This window comes from Pantherophis guttatus, chromosome 3, assembly GCF_059756535.1.
Source record: "Pantherophis guttatus breed Tessera chromosome 3, ASM5975653v1, whole genome shotgun sequence".
Taxonomy (NCBI): domain Eukaryota; kingdom Metazoa; phylum Chordata; class Lepidosauria; order Squamata; family Colubridae; genus Pantherophis; species Pantherophis guttatus.
In genome coordinates this window covers 134500887-134523199 of record NC_142065.1, presented here as the reverse complement: position 1 = coordinate 134523199, position 22313 = coordinate 134500887, and the positions used below count along the sequence as shown (strand labels likewise).

Here is a 22313-nt window from a genome sequence, read left to right as displayed (position 1 = left end):
TGCATCTTTTGGACATTACACAAAAGAATGATCAGTGAGCCTTTCCTTTATTCAATGATGTCATTTTCTGTCTCTGATCACTAATTTTTACCAGGTGAAAGATGAGTTGGCGTACCTAGTTGATAAGTTACATCTATTTTCCCATGAAAACCTTTCTCAAAAGCAGAGTCTGCCAAGAAAAGGGCTTGCTGGCAATATTCTACTTCAGTTAATTAGCAGACGGAACACAGCCAATCTAACTTAGTAAGATGCAACACCATGGAGATAGGCAGTCTATAGAGAAAGAAGATGGAATATTTAAAGTAAGGATGGTAGTCTTCTCTTTCTGTCTCTTATATACACACATCTTATTTTCTTAAAAATAATAAACATTTAGGCCAATTCCTCTATGTCCTGGCTTTGATCTCATTTATTCTCTGACAAGAGACTTTCATTTGCCCCAAAGGTTGAACCAACCATGAGGTCAGCCTTGAGCCCATTTTCAGAGAACTGAACTACTTTGAGTTCCCTGCTGCGCTGGCAGGACTAGCATAATAATTTCCTTCCCAGCACAGGAAAAGATAGCAAAGTTAAGGCTGACACCATCCCAAAAGAGCTTTAATGTCACCATCTGAGAATTTATCACATTGCTCAACCCTCTTCTCAACATTTCCATATATAGAGGTAGAGCTGAAACAACATATGTTGCCTGTAACACCCCAGAAACAGGAGAAAACCCCCTGAATCTGTGGAATATTTCAGAAAACTATAAAGCAATTCATAGCCGCTTAGCTTGAGTTACTGCTTTAAAGGAAAATTCTGCTTCAGTTAACAAATTTGCTTTGCTTCATCAATCTGAAACATTGCTTTGAAGTTTTGTATAACCCCCAAAACTGTGAACTGAAGATTTTGAGAAAATTTCTGAGATTTTCTTTTTCAAATCATCCTAAAAAAGTGCCAACGGCTTCCAGTTTGGCTTCCGTCGTCGCTAGACGGTCTTTTGGGACCGCCACCCCCACCGCCCGTAAAGAGCCGCCTTTACAGCTGAGAGGCGGCTCGAAAAACTCTGTTTCTTTAAGGAAATGTGAGGAGAGCCGGCGAGAACAGATAGAGCCCTCTGCGAAGTCCCCAGAGTTTATTTTTTTACTCTTGGGGAGGAAGCAGGATGAGGCTCCCTATCCAGCTCGCCGTTGCTCCGGGCTTCGGGGGAACTCTGCGCTTTGCAGAGCTAGACGATATGACCAACCTAATCAGCAAAAACTAACAGATTGCTTGAATAAGCAGGATGAAATCCGGATTTGGGACTCTAAATTGCAAGTATTTGTAACAACCCTATGATTGATTTCAAGAATGAAGAAAGAGTGAAAGGGAAAAAAAAAGTTTAAAATGGCGGCTGGCTGAGGCTTGAGAGGAAAGCTGAAAGCGAAAGTCTTTCCGTTTGAATGGTTTAATATGCTACAAAGTATTTGAAGCAATAGTGCTGGCTAGAAGAGAAAAGAAAAATTTCTGTTTTATGCTTCTTCCTTCTTAGAGACTTGATATTGATATTGTGTGGAGAGAAAACTTTTTTTTAAAAAAAGAGTCTGTTTGCATGGCAGGATGGTGTTAAAACTGACAAAGCCAGACAACCAAGCTGTGGGGGGGGGCTCCCCCATTTATAAAGCACAGGAGCAATTTTTGAGCTCGCAGATGCAAGGTTTTAAAGATTTAAAGGAATTTGTTGTGGAGGAGTTGGCAAAACATGATAAGATTATGAACCAGAATCTTGAAAAATTTAGACAGGAAATTAAAGAGTTGGTTCAACAAAAGTATGATAACCTGAAGCATTATATTGTAACAGCTTTGAAAAGCTTTTCAGAAGTAATTCTAAAGATGGATAAAGTTATCAATTTAGAAATAGAGTCTAAAATGAAGGAAGCTGATTATAAGATTCATAATCTGGATAACAAAATACAAAGAATTGAAAATGTTTTGACAATGATTCAAGAAAATAGCTCAGAAGTAGAGTCTAAAATGAAGGCTGATCACAAGACTTACAATGTAGATAATATAAAGCAAAGGATTGAAAATGAAGTTACAATGATGCAATTCAGATCCATGGAATTTGTGATCAGAATGAGGGGAATACAGGAAAATAACAGAGAGGACTTGAGAAAGATGTCTGCTGAAGTTCTGGCTGTGATTTTAAAGGTTAGTTTTGAAGAGGTATTCTGTAAGATTGATAAGGTCTACAGAGTAAATTCTTGGGTGGCAAAGCAAAGACAATTGCCTAGAGATGTGGTGATTTATTTTACTGATAAAGGAATAAGAAATGATATTGTGCAAAAGTCTTTTAACTCCACTCTAGAAATGAATGGAATGAAGATCTGGATATATAAAGAGCTGCCGTCCAAGATGTTAAAAGATAGAAAGGACTTTGGATTTTTGGTGACTGAGCTAAAGAAACAAAACATCCCATTTAGGTGGGATGCTCCAGTTGGTATAATATTGAGATATCAAGGAGAAAGATATCAATTAAACACTGTTGAAAAAGCGGAAGAATTTTACTATAAGGTTTTTAAAATGGGCCCAACATCTCCACGTATGTCATCAGTGTCAGGAATACAGGAGGGGGATAAAGAAAAGCAAAATGAACAAGAGACTGATACTCAGGCTAAGCAGATGGAGATGGAGGTAATGGAAAAACAACAAGTTATAGAGGGCTTTTTGGATGAGCCGCTTTTGGATTCTCCTTCAGAGGCTATAGCTGGATCACTTATAAATATAAGAGAGGCGGCTTTGGATCTCGATTTGATGTCTTATCAAGTTAAAGACCAGCATGTAATTCAATCAGCTGATATACAAGTCCTAGAAAGGCAACCAGGGTGGAGATCTAAACCACAACAAGTTAAGAAAAGAAGAAGCAGGTTCTACAAAACTAAAATTTTTTAAATTAAACAATTCTTTTTTAGCCAACAGATTAATGCCAGTTATTTAAGAGACGATTAAATATAATAAGCAGGACTTACAGAAGGCTGATACATGAAAATATAACTGAGGCAAATTACAGACTTATACTATTTTGAGAAGAATAACAGATCTCTGCAGTGCTGGTGTTTTTGGGATGTGGAAGATGGCCTGTGATTGAGCGGACTGGAACTTTCTATTTTGGACTCTCTGAAAAATGGATTACGTATATGTTGAGCTATAAGGCAAGAGAACTATGGAATTGGGGCATGCAGATGATCTGGCTGTTACCCTAACATGGTTGTTGGAATTAATAATCTAGACAAGAGACATTACAGAAGATACCATATGGAATATAAATATAAAGTCACTCGGGGGGGCGGGGTTATATACAGAAATACTTATTAATGATGGGGGCAGATGATAATTGAAGATACTGAATACACTGTTGGAAGCAGGATTTGATGTTACCCTAACATGGTTGATGGAATTAACAATCTAGTTGAAAGACATTACAGAAGATACTATATGGAATATAAATTTAAAGTCATTTGAGGGTTTTATGGAAATATCTTTTAGTGATATGGGCAGAAGAATAAAGATATTAAATATATTATGTATGGTAGACCTGTAGGAAAGTGGGTGATATAAAATTGATATGGTACAAGGGGATAGGTTAGGTTACTGATTGCTTAGTTTAGGAAAAGGGATGTTATGTTTAGATATTAATATATTTAAAAGAAATATAAGTATCCAGGTGGAGGAAATGGGTAGATTATGAGTAGAATAAATGCCAAATTAGGGTCTATTATATAGTTTTTAGCCGAATGCTGTTAAATGTATAGTATACAGGGGATATAATAATAATGTTAGGAAGAAATGTATAGCACATAGGGGATGGTGTATAAGGGTGGTAAAGTATTATATAATGTGATATTAATTTGGATTTCATCTTGGAGAAGCCATGGGGGGAGGGGAGGGGGAGGGGGGGTTACGGAGGGGAAAAAAAGGGGGGGGTAATTTGTATTTGAAAAACTTTTTCAATAAAAAAAAAGTGCCAACTTTTCTCAGAACTTTCTCTAAATTTATATTTACTTAATCTGATGGCTACTGGAAAGAAGGTGGCTAATGATAAATAACCGAATAAATGGAAATGCTGTAGCATGATGGAATTTTGTGGTAAGTGAACAAAGCTTTGCCATATTTTGAGTAGAGTGAGCAATATCTATATTCTTATTCAAATTAGTCAAATTCTTGTTGAGATCTTGTCACGTAATGCAGCAAGGCAAAGAAATGAAGAGACGGATCCAAGCAGAAACAAAGATAAGACCGTGTTTCCCTGAAAATAAGACCATGTGTTATATTGTTTTGAACCCCGAAATTAGCGCTTGGCCTTATTTTCAGGGAGGTCTTATTATTTTAGGGCGCTTGGAGCAAGATGGGGCCAGGGGCGGGTTCTACTTACCTTTACTACTGGTTTGCAATGGGATCGCACATGCGCAGATTGCTTCTGATGATGTCAGAGTCAGTGGGCGGAGCCTCCCGCCGGTTTTACTACCGGTTCTATAGAACCAGTCTGAACCAGGGGCAACCCATCACTGGATGGGGCTCCTCTTGCCCTCTTTCCATCTTACCTGATTTTCAGCTCTGCATTTAAATATTTTCAGGGAGGGCTTATTTTCAGGGGGAGGCTTATTTTAGCGCATGAGTTAAAAAACCCGATTGGGCTAATTATCAGGGGATGTCTTATTTTCGGGGAAACAGGGTAGACAAACAATTATCATATGCAATCCTGACACATTACTGTATGCAATTTGACCCTCACAAGTAGAAGGAATTGTTGCATAGTAGGTAATACCAAGGGCTTTGCTTGCTCCCATTTTAAGGATAATTAAGGCAAATAAACATTATGAGCCTGGGAAAAAATAGTCCTGCTGAAACAAAGTTTCCATCCATCTAACATTCTTTTTCAATGCACACTTCCAGAAATCCCATAAGGAAGATAATTATGGTAATTGTCCCCCTCCTGGTATGGTTTAAATGAGCATTGCTTAGTGACATGTTGACTCTGAATTGTGACTTACTGGCATTCCATATTTCTATGCTTCTAGTTTACTTATAACTACAACCTCAAAGCAACTTCTACTTTTAAGTTTCTCCCCCTAAGAGTTCATCTGTACAAAATGTAAGCATGTGGGGAAGTAGTTTAGCCTATTTCCATTAATTAGAACACCTAAAGAGATCTCCCATATCCACAGAAATAGAGATAGGAGCCATCTAAAGATGTTGTAATAAACGGGGGGTCAGTAGGTGGTAGAATACCATAAGTACCATAAGGTTTCCACCAATACATATTTATTCTATAGGAATAATATGTGAAAAGACCTTAAACCTTAGGAGTCTAACCTTTTGTTTGCCTGGGCTACATTAAGTGAAGAGGAATTGTCTTGGGCCATAAATAAATTTATAATATAGCTAATTATATGAATAACAAACTTCCTTTATTTTTTTTTAATATTTATTTTATCTTGTGGGATGGTCCAGGGCCACATATGGCCCTATGGGCCAAGGATTGGGCATGCCTGCCTTAAACAAAATGCTTTTGGACAACAGGAGATATAGAGCGAATTGACATGGATTAGATTAACTGAATATTGGAAGGAAGAGTAGAAAGACTCAAGCAGTCTTTTTCACATTTACCTTTGACCTTAAAATGATATTAATATTCTCTACTACTCTGTATTCTGGGATGATCCACAATAAATATTCTTGAATCAACAGCAGATGTCAAAAATAACTTATAGCAGCTCCTGAAAAATCCAAAAAAACATTCTGCTTTGATGGCTATCTTTGCTTTATCAAGGTTTTTAAAATACATCCATCAGCCTGACAAATGGAGGTCTGATTTCTGCTGTATTTTCTTTTCTTTTTTTTTTGTTATATATGGAAGATGAGGATCATAAAGTTTAACTACAGGGCTTTTGCTCTATTAAAAATAAAAAAAAGCTGGATCAGCTGCCATTGAAGAGTTGTATTTCTAAGCATTAATACATCTAAAAAAAAGAAGCTAGATCCTAAAATGTGTGTGTGTGTCTGTAAGTAGTTTAGTATTTATGGTCACTGACTCTGAGCTACTGCAATGGCCCTGTAACGGTGGGAACTAATCATGTGCAACAATTCATGGTCTAAGGCCTTCAGTGGAGTGGTCTGTGGAAGAATGATAGCTTTGCATGATGTCCTGTGTTTCAAAGGATCAGGGAATAAGAAAAGTTCTTTGCCTTAGAGTTAATAAAATTGTTGCTATTAGCAATAGCACTTAGATACTGTTTCACACTGCTTTACAGCCCTATCGAAGGGGTTTACAGAGTCAGCATATTGCCTCCCAACAATCTGGGTCTTCATTTTACTGACTTTGGAAGGATGGAAAGACTGAGTCAACCTCAACCTTGAACCGCTTGGAATCGAACTCCTGTAGTGAGCAGCGAGTTAGTTTGCAGTACTGCATTCTAACCACTGTGCCACCATGGCTCCTAATGTAGCATATAATGCAAAGATAAAATGAGAAACTCCATTCCTGCACAAGGCAGTTCCTTGTGTTCTTAGGATGCAAAGAGTGGGTGCAAGGTCAACATGCCTCTTTGGGAAAGCATATTGCCCACACCCCTGACCCATGGATTGCATGTGGTCCCTGTTATTTCTCTCCCCAGAGTGTAGATTGAGTTTCAACAGCAAGAGCTGAGAGATTCACCGTATTTGTAATAGAAAATCTCCCTGGAAGTCCTGGAATCATTACTGGTTCCAGGATCAGTTGCCCCCTACGAAGGGGAAGCACTATCCCTGAGCTACTGAAAGATAGCTTGCTCTATCTTTTTTTATTTTGCGTATTTTCAATTAAAAACCCATCGTAAAAATCACATTCTTAATTTTGTTTAATAGGTTTCTTCTTAGTGTACATATTTCTCACGCCTTTCAAAGAGGGACGTGTAAATATATGCTGATATGTTTAAATGCCAAACTATGGAAGGAAATGTGATGGTTCCAATCTACCTGTTGGGTTGCACCCAAAATGTACAGGTGGGGACAACTCTTGTTGCCCTACAATTTCCCCTAAATAAGGCAGTTGATTTAAAATATACAATTTAAATATCTTCAATTCTGTTTTTTTTTTCCTGCATGAGGTTGAGGATGAGGATATTTCTTTTCTTATTCTTGTGTAATTTATAGTGTTATAAATTATTTGTAATTTTATCTTGCCCCTGCTCACTTCTATATTTTGATTCCAGTGTGCAACTTAAATGCCAATTGGTATTATTAAGCATAATCTTAATGCCCCTCTGCTTTAAAGGTATTCTATTGGTTGGGATCAGCCACTAAGCAGTGTGGTTGTTAAGCAAGACATTGTGTGATGGCAATGGGCCTTCAACCTTATTTCTTTCATGATCATGATTTGAATCACCCATGGTTGTTAAATGAGACATCATATGACTGTAACTTGCAATTTTACTGGCAACTTCTCCATTGACTCTGGCTGTGAAACACACCAATAGTGATCATAACTATGGGATGCTGCAATGCTCATAAACATCTGCTGGTTGGGAAGTGTCTCTATTTAAATCACAATGACCATGGGGATGCTGCAATGGATAAATGTAGGGGACTAGACATAAAATTAAAGTGTCTAAACAGGCAGTCATTAAGTGAGGATCAAATGTAGCATGTTCCAGTATACATATGCAGATATGCAGTGTCCATAATTGATTTAGCCCCAGGGTTTAATGTATGTTAGATCATTGTTTTTGAAATGATGGATTGTTCAGCTCCTTGTTTGCATCAATTTGCCCACTTAGACATCCCCTTTCTTCACAGCACTGTCAGCCTCCAAAAAAGCACTTGTTTACTCTCTATTGATGCTATTCAGTGTTGCATCAACATGATCTTTTTTTAGCATCAGCTTCTTACAAGAGTATAATGTATAACGTTCCTGAGTATAATGTTCCTGATTGTTATGCATTATAATCGAGGAGAGAGCAAGAGTTTGCTTTGCATACTAATAAATAAAGCACATCTCATCCATGATTTCTAAATGTGGTTAGATACTTTTACTACCGTAGATGGGTTAACCGTAAAGCAGGCCACTGCTATCTCTTTATTTTACAAATAGCATCACTCACAAAATTATATTTCCTTCCCAATATTCTCTCAAATTCTGCTACATTTTGGAAGAGATGTTTGAGTTTTCTTTATTTGCATAAAAAGTAGACGTTAAAATCCTTCTTGCTTATTTCTCTCAGGAGCCTGCTGCTTGAAAGAGGGAATATTACATTCATAGAAAATATCTGTTTATTCCTGTCATCTCCCCTCTGCAATCTTTCCTGCAAATTATGAAACAGACTATATAAAGTTTCATGAGATGCCACGTCTTAACATATAGTGCTTCAGAAAGTATTGCCATCCACCATTTTCCTCTCTTTCATCCGATTTTTTTCTTGGCTCACATGAGGTGGGAAAAATAACTTATTTTACTATGTAGCTCAGCTGCTTAGTTCTCTGGCAGATGTGTTTTGTTGTGTTATGACAAAGTCTTGTTTTATGAAAAGGTTTTAATCCAAAGAACAGCTGCCAGAGCCCCTTAAGACCTGCTATTATGCTAGTCAGAGCTCAACCTCCTTAGAAATATATTCCCAAGTGATGCTAAACTCCTGGATCTGAATTTGCATTGCACTTTCCTACCATATTTCCAATATAATATCAGTATAGGTGCATCGGGTTTTGAAGATATGGCTATCCACTACCAAAGATAAGATCAGTGTAGTTTTCCATAATTGGAAAGTACAATTTTGACAGTATCCTATCAAAATCTAAGAAATTAGACAATTCATATATGTTGCTGCAGTAGCAAAAGCAAATACATGTGCCTGTTTTACCATGCTCCTATTGTGTTGTGGCTTCCTGTCCTTTGTACAAGTTTTCTGTGTGAAGAATAAGACGTCCTTAGATTTCACTTTCCCCAAATACATTTGACAGCTCGATATGCTCAACACAATCAAAATCCTTTCTATAGTCAATGAAGCATCTATTGACACAATCTCCATATCCTTCTCTTCCCTATGCTTTCTCAGTTGCCCGGTGCATCAGCAATACTGTCTGTTGTTCCTTGGCCTTTTCTAAAAGCACTTTGAACATCTGGCAACTCCCTTTCAGTGTAGGATTTTAATCTGCATTGGATTATGCTAAACATATTTTGCCAGAATGTCAAATTATATGACAGATAATTTCCACATTTAGTTAATAGGAGATCCTTATAATAGGAGATCCTTATTAGGAGATCCTTATAATAACTTTTCATCTTGAATGAAAATTAAATTTCCCAATGTACAGAGATTAAAAGATGAAGTTCACAATTGCTTGGAAGGTTAAACAAAGCACTCTTCAATGACTGGAATATGATTGCTTTTTTTATTTTTAGAAAAATTGCTATTAACAACCCCGAGTACGTTTATTTTTTTTTTCTCCTTAGCTTCTCATGAAACCCTATCTGATTCTCACAGAACTCCAGTATTCACAGAACACAATTTGAGAAACTCTGCTGTAACATATTTTGGAAAATTATATTCTCCCTATACATTTTAGTAATTTTAATATACTCCTTCCACCTGAATATACCTAACAATTTACCCCAACCCTGGGATTCACACATGCTTGAGACATTAGTCCACTATTTCCTTTCTGGCTTTTTCATTTATTTTTAGCATAGCTTTCATATTCATAGATCACTGCTAAGTGCTGCTAAGACACACATTTTAGAATGCATTGCTCCCAAAAGTACATTTTATTTTTCAGAGAATGCATACAATAGTCATAAAAGGATGAATACTAAAGCAGAACTACATTTCAGTATATGTAATGTTTCCGGAAGTGCAGTTTACAAAAGTTTATTCCAAAATAGCACCTGAATGAACTCCCCCCCACATTTTGTTGTAAATATGTTTCCCTTCCTGTAGTCATAGCATGAGCCGTTTCTTAAATACAGTCCTCCACATAAAATTCTCCCAACTATCAAAGAAAAAAAAAATCTTGCTGAGCAGAGTTGAGAAGAACAAACTATCCATTTTAGAGGGAAGGAGAGGTTAAATGAACAGTTTGTCATATTAAATGGTCAGATTTGCTCACCCACATCCAGGCAGCTGCTGGAAAAGTCTAATGAACTGGCTGTGATGCAACTAATTAGGCCAAATAGGTCTGGATAGCTGGAGGCATTATGATTACAAATGGCATTGCAATTTCCAAATGAGACGTATATTCACTCTTCATTTCACTATAATTATTTTTGCATTTCTTATAATCTATACTGTAGTCTTCATGCTAAACTATAGGAAATCCTAAGGGTTTATTTTATGGCATAATGGAAATCAAATACCATAAACCCAGATGAGAATCATCACTGCGTTTCCTATTACTAGCACATTTGGGATTGCATATATTGCATTCAATTTGAATGTAATATTTTGGGAAGGTTTTTTTGTTTGTGTGTACCAAGGTCAATGAATGAATCATTGTTGTAGAACAACAAGCCACAGTTTGAAAACATTTGTGTGGGTTTATGTTTCACATATAAAAGGACCTTAGAGAAATTAAGAAAATGTACATTACAGTAAAAGAGACAGAGTGGCATAAAATAAATACAAACATCCATCAGATCTCAAAATCTTAAATAGTAACATCAAGCTTAGTACTGCTTTATGTCACAGAACAATGTCTCCTGGCTCCCAATTATTAAGGCATGATTCGATAAGAGTAGCTGATGTACCTGGACAGAAGTGCCATATACACATAGCAGAAGAATCATTCTCAAAACTAAAAAAAAAAGTTCGAGATAAGGCAATCAGGAAGGAGGCATCTATGTCTCAGCGTCAATGGGAAAACAGCATCATCAGACAAATTCAACTATTTACTTGTGATCCCAATTCTTATATAATTCAGACCTTGAACTTTGAAGTCTTATCTCTGTTTCCCAAGGGAAGACCTATTCCTATGCAAATGAATAAGAAAGCATGGGGGAAAGCTTCACTGAAGGAGAAGCATCTGGCCCAGACTTGTCTACTTGGGAGCTCTCTTATACTGAACTCAGGAGTGACCACTGCCAGATGTGCTCAGGCAAGGCCTGAAATTTCCTTTATTTAAGGTCCCAGATGAATTTCTTTAGATTAGAGTAATAAGTGTTAGGTATTATGTGTCAAGCAGGCTGCTATGTTTTCATGTTTCAAAGTAAACTCTTGTTGTATCTCACTCAAGAGCCTTGGTAGTACAGTGGTCTAAAGCACCCTGTTATTAAGAACAGCTGCCTGCAATTACTGCAGGTTCGAATCTCGACAAGGCTCAAGGTTGACTCAGCCTTCCATCCTTTCTAAGGTAGGTAAATTGAGGACTCAGTTGTGGGGGCAATAAGCTGACTTTGTATAAATATACAAAAGAATGAAGGCTATTGCTTAGCGCATTGTAAGCCGCCCTGAGTCTCCGGAGAAGGGCGGCATATAAATCAAATTAAAAAAAAAAACTGTTTCCCCATTTACTATCACTTTTGCTGTTTGCTTGTGGTGTGTCGCCTTAATCATTTTCATAAATCTCTTCCCAAACTCTATCTTTTCTAGCTGCACTAGCATAAATTGCCAATTCACATTATCAAATGTTTTCTGCACATCTAAGAAGATCAATGCCATTTGCTTTTTTGGATGTGCTTCATAATACTCCAGAAGTGATAGTAAATGGAGATATGACTGAGAAAATTAGTATTAAGAAAGGTATCTCACTGTTTCCCCTCCCTTCAATCATTATATGAAGCAGATTGGATAGAGAAGCAGCTGAGAGCAGATTTGAACTTGGGTCTCCCCAGTCTGGCACGTCAGCTACTAACTGCTAGTTATTTAACTCCATGTGATGGGGACCAGGATGAGAAGCACTCTTATCAGCTTGAAAGGAAGCAGGAAAGCCATTGTACTGCCATCAATAGAGTATTTTTTGCTTTACAGCCTTACTCCAAAGAAGCACTTTAACAAAGCTTCAAACAAAGTGCCCTTTAAAGATCTGTGTGGCCTTTTAAGTAGATCCTGGCAGCTGAGCTACTACATCATGTGTCTTTGACACTTTGGAACTTATTAGTAATGGTAGATAAGCATCCCTCAAAAAAAGCATTCCTAAAACCAATCCCACATAGTTTTGCATTCTTCTTATAAAATACAATTATGGGAAATATTAGTTAAGCAGGTAGCCAGATAAAGTTTGGCACAGCAACAAGAGACCTGTATAATACATCTACTTTAAAAAAAAATGTCCTATTTTTTATACATAAATACATCCAAAATGTTCAAGTTTATCATATTTGTTTTTACCAGAAGCCAATATGTAGGACAAGCAGTGGTATAATTTGACTGCATTATTATAGTCTGGATAAAATGAAATTAAATGAGAACCAGGTTTTCTTCCCGACAAGACTTGTATCACAAACATTTATATTTCACTATACAAGGGACAGTGTAAAAGAAAATGAGGTAATTCCACTTCCCTGGAGTCACAGAGTCAAATAAAGAGTATTATGGTATCCTTCTATTAACAGTGCCAAAGAAAGAATGAAACAGTTCTGTATATTGGGTCAGATATCTTGAGTAGTTTGGAGGACACCACAGATGTTTTATTATAAATAAATACATTTTGGCACAAAAATACTGGATAGGTAAGGAAAGATAATAAACTTGTTCTAAGGAACATTGTACAGGACATGCTGGACAATGAATATGTTCTGGTAGGTTCATAAGGTATATTAATTGTTCTCTTAGCATTTTCAAAACACAACACAATGAGGAATTCAAAAGAAAATCAGTAACACCAAAGCTGCTTATTTAACTACTTTGCTCAGTTAGAATTTATAGAACAACTTACTTCAAGCCAACAGGCTGAAAAAAAGAAAGAAATGAAGATTGTACCCTCACTGAAAAAGGTTCTACCAGGCATATTGTAGAACACATACGGGAACTGCAGTGACAGAGTATAAGAATTTATAATTATAGAACTGTAGAACTTCTAACAGACTGCAATCCTTGTAGGAACATCTGACATAAGACATAACATAAGACATTCAGTTCAGAAAGTTTCTCTTCAAAATGTTCAAGGCAGCAAGGCACATCCAGGCCCATATTTCCTTAAAGCACATTCTACAGAACATCTGTAGTGCAGCAACCCAGGTGTCAAACCTTGGAAGACAACCTCACATTTTTGAAAAAAAAACACCTTCACATATTCAATAAGCATCCCATCTGGATCCCATGAATACATTTGCTGATTCATTTGTTTCTAAAGCCAGAGCTGTTTAACTGTAATATTGGCAAGAAGATCCTACAGCAGAGCTGCCAAACTCCCAGCCCACGGGCCGGATGCATCACGTGCTGGCCATGCCCATACCCGATTTAGTGAAGGGGGAAAATGTCCCGATATATCACGTGACGCCGCCATGACGACGTGAGTTTGACACCCATGTCCTACAGAGTTCTTCTCAAGTCAATAATGATTCTAAGTGATGTCATTCTCCAGCCTTGTAATAGGATGAGTGGCAGTTTATCAGCAAACCTTAGGCATCGAACAGGGGAGGAGGGCAGAAATCATGCATTATATCATAATGCAGACTCTGATCCTTATGGTCCTGAGTGCAACCTCATGACAACAGTAATGAATGACTTAATTTGTATTGTGACATCATCGCTGACAGTTTGGTATCATTCTGGTTAGGAACAAATGCATGTGCAGCAAGCTTTGGAGGATAAGATGGATTAAATATAGGTGTGTTGGTGATGTATGTGTCTGTCACCATCTAGTTTGACAGTTCTAGTTATTTGTTTCTTTTGGCCATTGAGAGGTAGGGATTCAGGATTCTTGGGACTACTGTTTGAAAGTTGTCCCACCATCCAGCCCATAGTATCCAGTCCTCAAGACATCACTGGACCCAACACTGGACAGTTGTTGAAAAGTTGTGGTTGACAACTGCAGAGAATCCTGGACGAAATTAATTATTTCAATCCATTTCGTTTGGGCTCCAGACTGGGGCACATTACTGAGAAAGCATTGCTTGTGCTTGTTGATGACCTTTGAAAGAAGTAAGGTAAGGTGGTGCACCCATTCTGATCCTTTTTTAAAAAAGATCAACTTTTTATTTTATTCATTTAAAAAAAAAATTCCCAAAAAGGGGGGAAAAGAAATCCTGTTTCTTATTTATCTCTCATCAGCTTTCAAATCATGGTATCTTTCTGGACTGACTGAAAAGATCGGGAGTGGAGGAATATCGTGTTGTGATAATTCTCCTTCCTCTATGATCACTTTTAGTTTGACTTGACAGGAGTGGGGGAAAATTGAGGTGAGGGGTCCTTGGTACCCTCTGAACTTGATTGTTTTCTTGCAGCTGTTTCATTACCCAAACAAGGTAACATCATCAGAGCTTGGACTGTTGTGGGATGCCTAAGGGCTCAGCATTCTTTTGTTTAATGCAGGGGTGAAATCCAGCAGGTTCTGACAGGTTCTGGAGAACTGGTAGCGGAAATTTTGAGCAGTTCAGAGAACCGGCAAATACCACCTCTGGCTGGCCCCAGAGTGGGGTGGAAATAGAGATTTTGCAATATCCTTCCCCCAGGAGTGGGGAGAGAATGGGGATTTTGCAGTATCCTTCCCCTGGAGTGGGGTGGGAATGGAGATTTTGCAGTATCCTTCCCCTGCCGTGCTCACAAAGCCACACCATGCCCACCGAGCCACGCCCGCAGAACCGGTAGTAAAAAAAATTGGATTTCACCACTGGTTTAACGTGTACAGTATATAAAACTGCTGGTTAAGATCATCTATGAGTCCAGAGTTAGATACCATCAGTATGCTGATAAAACCAAATTGTAATCTTAACTCCCAGGCCACTCAAATGATGCTGCTGATGTCCTATTCCATTGTCTTGAGGCTATTTGAATCTGAATAAGGAGAAACAGTTTCAAGGTCAATCATGATAAGACTGAGTGACTTGTGATTAGAACCCTCAGACTCTGGAAAATGGAGTATTTAATATGAAATGAATTTGGAGTTGAAACCTGTTGAAGTGTGCTGAACTATGCTGGGCTGGAGAAAGGTAGACATCTTGTCTTTCCTAGCTGAATGAGCCGCCTCCTTTTAGGTGCATAATGTTTACTCTCTGATCATATAAACTCCCTTGCTTACAAATGGTTCCTTATCTCATGTATACGAGAAATGTCATATTCCTAGAACTCAGCTAGGTTTAGCAATATCAACCAGTGCAGACTTTTAACAGGAGTGGTTGCCTTTATCTGGAACACACTACTGTGTGTTCTTTTCAATTAGTTCTGGGGCTAGCTGTCAAAAGTTGATGCTCAACATTCTTTGATCCATAGAACTTCACATACACATTCTCACACCATGCCTTTAAACTAACTTCAAAATGAATGAAAAGTCACACCATGAAAAATTTTGGTCAAAAGCACACAAAAATATGCTGGCATGAGGTTACTGAACCATTTGCTGCTGAGGATATGACAGCTTTCATCATAATCTATAGCCCCTGTCAGGTTTTATAGAAAATAGAGGCTCTAGTAACTACAGTCTAGTTAAGTTTCTTCCATTTCTAACTCCAGTTTCTATAATTTCTATGATAGGTCCTGTGACTGCTCTGGTATATTCCCCACTATCTTTCCCAATCTGAAAGGCTTTCATAGCAGATGGATCATCATAGAAATGTTCCTCATGAGGGGGGAAAAAAAAGATAACTGCTGATCTAAGCATGCTAGGAACTTTTTAAAAAAATTCATCTGTATAATTAAGGCATTTGGGAACTGTTGAAAAGCCTAGGTTGGCTTACTTCACTGTGACTAATTGATTGGATGAAACATAACTGGCCACAAATCATGCTATCTAACATCATGAGATATTAAGCATTGATGGAGCAATTTTGTGGAAAAAGGTTCACTGAAAAATGTGGAGAGGGGAGGTTTGCTCAAATCTGATTCTCAAAAATATGCCGAGTTGGACTGTTAATTTGTGATATCAATAAGCCTGAAATTAAGTGATGCACATAGCTTCAATGGATTTACAGAATAAATCTGCTTGCTATAATTGTACATGCCCAACATTAGAATATCTCATGTAATTTTCTGTCTTCCTGCCAGAATTAATAACCATCTACAGATCCTTGTTATTTTCCAGTGCGCTGCTCCTACAATCCATAGCTGGGTTGTTTCCTCATTGCTTGACTTTGACTGGGTGATATTTTTTCTATAAAATCTCTTCGTGCTGTGGCCACGCCCCTCCTTCCCATAATGCACCAGTCTTTTCACTCAGTCGCTGACAAGACTGGTGGATTGTAGTCGCAGCGCCCAGAAAAGGGATGTTCAGGTAAGACAACGTCATTTCTCCAATGCAACTAGGTCCATAACTTTTGTAGGATAAACATTTACTTTGTCAGCAAATGAACCAGTTCACACTTGTGAAATAATCCAATGTGTTTAAGGATGCAGCATTTAAAGATGTACTATTTTTTCAATATTGGTATTATAATTATATGTATTATTATTATTTGGGATTCCCTCCCCCCCCCCTTTTTATTTGCTAAATGGTGCAATAGTGATGCATAATGGCGAAAGTTGCAATGTGAAACAGACTTATTTGAGGGTAAATCTAATGAATTCAAAGCATCATATTCTTAAGAAACTGCACAGTTTTTACTATTAGTATGAGAGGCCCAAAACTCAAACTGCTAAATGCCAATCTTAATTCAATGAATAGTTTGAGACAAATTGAGATACTATTTCCACCTTCACTGAATTATAGAATAATCCTAGTTTAGTCATCAGATTTGAAATAAATACTTACTTCTTTTAAGGGTATTTCTGTTCCAACAGGATTGCCATCTGAATGGAGGACTTTGGGAGAATAATCTAGGATTGGGGAAAAATATACATCATTCCAGCACTGTTTTGGAGAGTTTACCAACATGCTGAAACAGATTTCAAAGGGCAAGGCAAGGGAAAATTATTTCCCCAAAAAAGCAGAGATTGAAAAAAGCCTTCATCTGTCTGGTTTACTTTGTCTGCCACATGGCCTCTATCATATCTGACAGAGAGAATGATCCTTCAAACTCTTTCAGGATATTACAATTGAAGTTCCTACAATCCATCTGGTACCATCCCAAACCCAAAATGACATGATTAGTACTCTTTAGAGATTTGAATTTAATTAAGACTGAATATCATACAGAGTATATCCTCATGAACCTTTCCATAAACTTTCTCTTATACCTAGGGTTTGTGAGTATATAAAGGCATTATATCTGCATACAATTTTAACTGCCATAATTGTAGCATTTTTCCATTTGAAATCAGGAAGGCTCTAATGCATAATGTTTTCCTCTGTTGTAAAAATATTCCCCAGTCACTTCAATTTCTTTCAAAAGTAGCTTGGGAAATTGAAATGCATATATTCATGTTTACACACACGCACACATACACACACACACACACTTCATCCTGCAATGGATAGGCAATGACTAAATGATGGTGATGATAAGAATTAAAATGCACACAGCAGCCAAGAAGAAAGTTGCAACCCATGATTGTTAACATAACCAGGAAATGGGACCCTTCACATACTTGGGCACATAACCTGGTCTTTAGGGCCTTACAAAAGTCCAAAAGGATTGTTGCCATCCTTATCTCTCGAGACAGGATGTTTCATAGGGCAGGCACTATGGCCGTGGCACTCCCCACTCCTGAGGAAGGATATTGCAAAATCTCCATTCCCACCTCACCAGCCAGCCAGAGGTGGTATTTGCTGGTTCTCTGAACTACTCAAAATTTACATTACCGGTTCTCCAGAACCTGTTAGAACCTGCTGAATTGCACTCCTGTCCTAAACTCCTCAGCTGGTATTCTCTGGTCAACAGAACCCAGAGCATGCCCATCCTGCCAGATTGGATTGAATGGGTAGAAACAACTGAAAAAAGACTCAACCAGTCTTTTTAGACTTATTAGACTCATATTAAGTCTAATTTTTTATTTCAATATTCCTTTTCCTCAATTTGAAGATATTTTGGAAGTTCTTTACAAAATCTTTTATTTAAATGGTGTCAAGTTATCAGCAACTTCTCACTGTTCACTCTAAACCTGGATTGTTGCTGTACAAATTAAAAACATAGGATATCAGGGCAGAACATTACGGTCCCCATTTTCCATTTATGTAATTGCTCATTTGTTCCTATTGTTTTTTTAACCAGTTAATATCTCATTAGGGAACATCTGGTTTTATCCCAGAATTGTTTATTTTGTTCAGTAACCTTATCAATTTTTTTTTTGAAAAGTCTAAATCCAATATGCTGTATTATTAGACATGTGTGCTGAAGGAATTAAAATATTTTTAAAGGTCAGCAAAAGATATACCTATTTTTGTTAGGAAAAAAAAGCTATGTTGATTGTCTGCAGCAAGAGATGTCTCCCCAATACTTGTAATTTTATTTTTAATATTTTTTACAACATATACCTAGGACCTCAGCCTGCCTTCAATTTTCTAGATTATCTTGGGTTCTTTCTTTTAAAAATGATATCACACTGTCTACTTTTCCATTCTTTGGTAGAATAATCAAGACAATCTAGGGATATGGTTTGCAATTATTAAAAAAAATCAACACATTCACTTTCACAAGATTCTTGTATATACTGTGTGTGTGTGTGTGTAAGATTTTTATTAAAACTTTTTTAAAAAATTAAAAGCTAATACAAGCTATTATAACAGAACAAAAAAGAGATAGCAAAAAATGTGCAAAAAAGAAAAAAAAGTTGAAGAAAAATACAAAAGAAGGAAAAATTATTTCCCAAGTTTTTTGTGACTTAAATATTTTGTATCTTTTTTCCTAAAACATGTTTCTTGTAAACAAATCACATTTTTTAACTTTTTCAAATAATATTTTTTTTTTCTGTTTTGAGAGCATTGGTTCACATTAGCCATTTATAATCCATAGTTAATTCAAGACTTTTAAAAAGACAATACCTGTGGAATTCAATGTGGAATTCTCTTCAGTATGTGTTGTGGAATTTATTTGCTCTTATATGTCATTGGCACTTCTATTTGTATTTACTTCACATCTTCTTTAAATTTCCCCCCCAAAATTTCTTGCTTTTTTCACAAAGTTCAGTCTGAATCTTTGTTGTTTAAAAGTAAAAATCACACCTTCGAACTTATTTCATTTAAGTGGAATTTTCTTCTGTTTAAATTGGTCTGTCAGGAAAAAAAATACTGTCTTCTATTGTGTAATATTCTAATTGGAATGTCTTTAAGTACAATTACATCTGTATCCTCAACCTAGTATTGAAATACTGCTGTAAAATGTGAACTATTTTCTTCTTCCTGAGAAATTACACAAGAACATCAGTTGAAACAAATCTTCCAAAGTATTTTGGAAAACACTTATTCATCCTATAGATCTTATCAACTTCTGTTTTACTGTCACCATCTTCCAATATATATATATTTTTTAAATAGAAACTTAACAAAATTTTATCTGAATTCTTTTCTGTTTTGTTCTGGAATTGTTCTAGATCTTAAGCAAAATTCTTTTTCTCTCAATGCCAGTAATATCAAATTATCCAAATCTGTTTCCATCTCTCTATTTATAACTTCTGTCTTACTTTCCATAACCACAATTTTTTGAGTAATTTATTTTAAGTCTGTAGCCACTTGCCCTACAGATTCTTCTTAAATTTCTTCTTTCACACCTTTTTTTATTTCTGAAAATCCTTTTTCTGGTTTTATTTTTAACCACTGCAGTCATCTTATTACTAAATTATTCAAACATTTCTGCAGTAAATTTCATGAAATGTGCCCTAAGCCATTAACTGTTGTAGTGAACCCCGTATCCTTCTCCTGATCTATAAGCTTTTCTTACGGTTGCCATTATGGGAAATTATGTCCATTTCTTTAGTGAAAGTATAGACAGGTTTCTCTTTAAAAAAAAAAAAAAAAGTTTTGCTAGCCTCTATCTTTAGCACTTGATATCCAATTAGCTCTCTACAGTTACAGTCTCATAGTTTAGTTCATATTATTCTTATCATGTTTTATAAAATCCATCAATTACTTCTTAAAAATAAACTATCAGCCTTCCGATGGAGGACCAGTCTGTTAGTCTAACTAATTTTGTTATTTCCAAAAGTTCTTTCGCTAGTTTTTTTTTAAAAAAAATATTGCCCATTTATCCATTTAAACTTTCTTTCATCATGATCTTGTTAAGCCTTTAAAAAAAAAAAAAAATTAAAATGCCTTAAAATAATGTATGTGGGATGTTCTCTACTTTTAATTTCAAAAAGAAAACCCTTACCAAGAGTTTTTGATCTTCACTGCCATTCAGAATGTCATTCTTAGGCTATATAAATTAATAAAATTCAAAAATGTTTAAGAAAGTATGTTCATTAAGTTGTACAGTGATTAAAGACACATTGTAAATTATTTGGTTCCAAAGCCACGTCACTCATGGTTCACCATAAGAAAGTCAATTCCTGCCATCTTCTTGGATTGAGCAGCTTTTCCAGAGCATAAATAAAAAAGATAATCATTAAAATGTCTCTTTATCTCCAGAGAGACTTTTGTCAGTCAGAAACTAGCTCCTGCCTAGCAATTCTATCACATTACTGTCCCCACTAACGGAGTTGATTGCAGGGACATCTAACCCACCAACAGTCTTCACCTGCAAGTTCATTTTCACAGAATTCTTGATGTAACAAGAAATATAAAGTTCAGAGAACTGACAATAAAACACAAAATATAAATTTCAAAGAATTGACAATTGAGAAATGTATTGTAAGGCAACAGAAATGATGTTTTCTTAGACCAAATGTTGATTAAGAAATAAACCTGGGTTCCTGATCAAAAACAAATCAAGTATGAAAAGACAATTAACAAAATGAATTTTGAAAAAGGAAATTCACTAAATAACTGTGTGTATGTGTGCATGTGCATGTGTGTGTGTGTGTGTGTGTGTGTGTGTATAAATAGTCAATATATAATATAGAAATATAGAAGCAAATATAGAAGCCAATGGGTTATGAATTTACCATAAATGATGGACAGTGAAAAGATATGATACTGAGCAGTAGAAAATTAAATTTGTAGGTTCTATATTGTTTACCATACAGTAGTTGGATATCAAATTGTCTATCCAGTAATATGTATTTTATCATACATATAAAATCATTGGTTGATATTTAAATAGAGTCTTCTAATACTGCAAAAATAAGCCCACTGTAACAAAATCTAGAACTGAAAGGCTCTACTATATGGATAGTAAAATCGAAATATTTTAGTGATCATCTTTTACATCTTGGCACATAGTTTAAAAGTTAACTGTGGAGATTGTGAAATGACAATTCAGAACGTTTTATGATAAAAGACAATGGTAGCATTATCTTGGACCAAGGTGAACCATGTAGTCCATGTAATTTTCATGAGGAGGTGATCAAATATAAATGGGATCTTGTGATGAAAGAAGACTGGTTGCTTGAAGCTATGCCTTATTTCATTCACTTCAGGGAGGCATGTTTACAGTAGATTGATGACTCTGACAACTTGGAACAAAGCTAAATGTTGTTTTATCCATTAGAAATAAATGGGTAGGACATTTATAGCTGCCCTAATTTTGACCTGTTAGCTCATTTAAATATTCTATAAAGTGCAAAACATTCATCTCTGTCATTCACTTCTCCCCTTTAATTCCAGAAAATCCATATAAAATCAGGTTTTATTTACTATTTCATCCTGGAAAAGAACAGCAAAGGCTGCTTGTTCACTGCTGTTATGGCACACCTGAAGATAATCCAAAAACAAGTCATGAATAGGTTGCAGCTAACCTTGAGTTACCTATCAAACTAATATTTTCAAGCCTTATTTTTGTAGGGTTTTTCAGAGTGCAGAATAAAAAAAAATGAAAAGCTTCTTAGTAGTCTAGAAAATATATACCCATGAGGAAAAGTACCTCTCTCTCTCTCTCTCTCTCTCTCTCTCTCTCTCTCTCTCTCTCTCTCTCTCTCTCTCTCTTCCTCTCTCTCTCTCTCTCTCTCTCTCCATATATATATATGGACCACAACACTGTCGACCAATCAGAATACACCTTTGCCTCTTTTCATAGAAAAACGTCAGTTACGATCACACAGTTTGCCCATAAGCACCAAACCGAGAACTTCAGCCAGAAGATGACGAATGTGATTTCGTCGAAACGTTGCTACTACCCTTTTAGGGATATGTTTACAATTACACGGGAAGAAACCCGAGATATTAACTGTACACACATATATACCCATGAAAACTTATATATATAT

General features: G+C 36.4%; 1 protein-coding gene across 3 annotated transcripts in view; it reads left to right on the top strand.

Annotated features, from left to right (window-relative positions):
• Window positions 1-22313, top strand: part of CDH12 (cadherin 12) — a 769924-nt gene that overhangs the window by 167619 nt on the left and 579992 nt on the right. Inside the window, exon 1 of one of the 3 annotated variants that reach the window (XM_034411918.3) lies at window positions 12782-14071. The exons of 1 other annotated variant lie outside the window; for it this stretch is intronic. The gene's annotated coding sequence lies outside the window, so the exon portion shown is untranslated. Of the gene's footprint in view, window positions 1-12781; window positions 14072-22313 lie in introns of those variants that run through there. One more of the 3 variants, XM_034411919.3, reaches the window with a different exon arrangement.